This window comes from Arachis stenosperma, chromosome 1, assembly GCF_014773155.1.
Source record: "Arachis stenosperma cultivar V10309 chromosome 1, arast.V10309.gnm1.PFL2, whole genome shotgun sequence".
Lineage (NCBI taxonomy): Eukaryota > Viridiplantae > Streptophyta > Magnoliopsida > Fabales > Fabaceae > Arachis > Arachis stenosperma.
Window position 1 is genome coordinate 90097851 of NC_080377.1, and position 3224 is coordinate 90101074.

The window sequence follows — 3224 nt, forward strand, 5'->3', positions numbered from 1 at the left end:
TTCGAAAATTAAGTAATGTTTTTCAAAAATGTTTTCAAAATCTTCTACTTAATTTTCGAAAATTACTTCCCTTCTTCTCACATCCTTCTATTTGTGGAGTATCACTACACAATTCGAACTCTGTCTAACTAAGTTCGAATTCTTCTACCTCTTTCTTCTACTTTTCTTCCTCTGACACCTCAAGGAATCTCTATACTGTGACATAGAGGATTCCATATTTTCTTGTTTTCTTCTCTTTCATATGAGCAGGAACAAAGACAAAGGCATTCTTGTTGAAGCTGACCCTGAACCTGAAAGGACCTTGAAGCGAAAGCTAAGAAAAGCTAAGGCACAACTCTTTATTGAGGACCTGACCGAATTCTTCAAAGAAGAAGAACCCATGGCAGCCGAAAACAACAACAATGCCAATAATGCAAGGAAGGTGCTGGGTGACTTTACTGCACCTACTCCCAACTTTTATGGGAGAAGCATCTCTATCCCTGCCATTGGAGCAAACAACTTTGAGCTTAAGCCTCAACTAGTTTCTCTAATGCAACAGAATTGCAAGTTCCATGGACTTCCAATGGAAGATCCTCATCAGTTTTTAGCTGAGTTCTTGCAAATCTGTGACACAGTCAAGACTAATGGGGTTGACCCTGAGGTCTACAGACTGATGCTATTCCCTTTTGCTGTAAGAGACAGAGCTAGAATATGGTTGGACTCTCAACCTAAAGAAAGCCTGGACTCTTGGAAAAAGCTAGTCAATGCCTTCTTGGCAAAGTTCTTTCCACCTCAAAAATTGAGTAAGCTTAGAGTGGAAGTCCAAACCTTCAGACAGAAGGATGGAGAATCCCTCTATGAAGCTTGGGAAAGGTACAAACAATTAATCAGAAAATGTCCCTCAGACATGCTTTCTGAATGGAGCATCATAGGTATCTTCTATGATGGTCTCTCTGAACTATCCAAGATGTCTTTGGATAGCTCTGCTGGAGGATCTCTTCATCTGAAGAAGACGCCTACAGAGGCTCAAGAGCTCATTGAAATGGTTGCAAATAACCAATTCATGTACACTTCTGAAAGGAATCCTGTGAACAATGGGACTAGTCAGAAGAAAGGAGTTCTTGAGATTGACACTCTGAATGCCATACTGGCTCAGAACAAGATATTGACTCAACAAGTCAATTTGATTTCTCAAAGTCTGTCTGGAATGCAAAATGCACCTGGCAGTACTAAGGAAGCTTCATCTGAGGAAGAAGCTTATGATCCTGAGAACCCTTCAATGGAAGAGATGAATTACCTAGGAGAACCCTATGGAAACACCTACAATTCTTCATGGAGAAATCACCCAAATTTCTCATGGAAGAATCAAGAGAGACCTCAACAAGGTTTCAACAACAACAATGGTGGAAGAAACAGGTTTAGCAATGGCAAGCCTTTTCCATCATCTTCTCAGCAACAGACAGAGAGTTCTAAGCAGAATACCTCTGACTTAGCAACAATGGTCTCTGATCTAATTAAAACCACTCAAAGTTTCATGAATGAAACAAGGTCCTCCATCAGAAATTTGGAAGGACAAGTGGGACAGCTGAGCAAGAAAATTACTGAACTCCCTCCTAGTACTCTCCCAAGTAATACAGAAGAAAATCCAAAAGGAGAGTGCAAAGCGATAACCATGGCCGAATATGGAGAGGAAAGAGAGGAGGTGGACGCCACTGAGGAAGACTTCAATGGGCGTGCACCAATCTCCTCTGAGTTCCCCAATAAGGAACCATGGGAATCTGAGGCTCAAAATGAGACCATAGAGATTCCATTGGACTTACTTCTGCCTTTCATGAGCTCTGATGAGTATTCTTCCTCTGAAGAGGATGAGTATGTCACTGAAGAGCAAGTTGCTAAATACCTTGGAGCAATCATGAAGCTAAATGACAAGTTATTCGGAAATGAGACTTGGGAAGATGAACCTCCCTTGCTCACCAAAGAACTGGATGACTTGTCTAGGCAAAAATTACCTCAAAAGAGATAAGATCCTGGGAAGTTTTCCATACCTTGTACCATAGGCACCATGACCTTCAAGAAGGCCCTGTGTGACTTAGGGTCAAGTGTGAACCTCATGCCTCTCTCTGTAATGGAGAAGCTAGGGATCTTTGAGGTACAAGCTGCAAAAATCTCACTAGAGATGGCAGACAACTCAAGAAAACAAGCTTATGGACTTGTAGAGAATGTTTTGGTTAAGATTGAGGACCATTACATCCCTACTGATTTCATAGTCCTAGAGACTGGGAAGTGCATGGATGAATCCATCATCCTTGGCAGACCCTTCCTAGCCACAGCAAAGGCTGTGATTGATGTTGATGGAGGTGAACTGATCATTCAAGTGAATGAAGAATCCTTTGTGTTTAAGGCTCAAGGATATCCCTCTGACACCATGGAGAAGAAGCATGAAGAGCTTCTCTCAAATCAGAGACAAACAGAGCCACCACAGTCAAACTCTAAGTTTGGTGTTGGGAGGCCACAACCAAACTCTAAGTTTGGTGTTGAACCCCCACATTCAAACTCTAAAGTTTGGTGTTGGGAGGTTCCAACATTGCTCTGATCATTTGTGATGCTCCATGAGAGCCATCTGTCAAGCTACTGACATTAAAGAAACGCTTGTTGGGAGGCAACCCAATGATTATATTTTATCTATTTCCCTTTGTTATTTTATGTTTTTTTGTAGGTTGATGATCATAAGAAGTCACAAAATCCATTGAAAAAGCAAAAACAAAATGAAAAACAGGAAGAAAAACAGCACACCCTGGAGGAAGAACCCACTGGCGTTTAAACGCCAGTGAGGCTAGCAGTTGGGCGTTTAACGCCCAGTCTGGCACCATTCTGGGCGTTTAACGCCAGAAAGGGGCACCAGACTGGCGTTAAACGCCAGAAAAGGGCAAGAACCTGGCGTTAAACGCCAGGAATGGGCACCAGCCCGGCGTTTAACGCCAGAATTGGCTCAAAACGTGTTTTTGAATGCCATTTGGTGCAGGGATGACTTTTCCTTGACACCTAAGGATCTGTGGACCCCACAGGATCCCCACAAATCCCATCTTTCTCTTCACCACTCACCTCCATAAAACCCCACTTACCTCACCATCCAAATTCAAACCACTTTCCCACCCAAACCCACTCATAATGGCCGAACCACAAAGCCATCTCCCTCTCCTCCATTTCTTCTTCTTCTACTCTCTTCTTTCTTCTTTTGCTCGAGG

General features: G+C 42.7%; 1 non-coding gene across 1 annotated transcript; it reads right to left on the bottom strand.

Moving 5' to 3' along the window:
* Positions 1-784: 784 nt before the first annotated feature.
* On the bottom strand, positions 785-892 carry LOC130949331 (small nucleolar RNA R71). The gene has a single exon (XR_009073368.1). It is a non-coding gene; the product is annotated as a small nucleolar RNA R71 (small nucleolar RNA).
* Between the last annotated feature and the right edge of the window lie 2332 nt (positions 893-3224).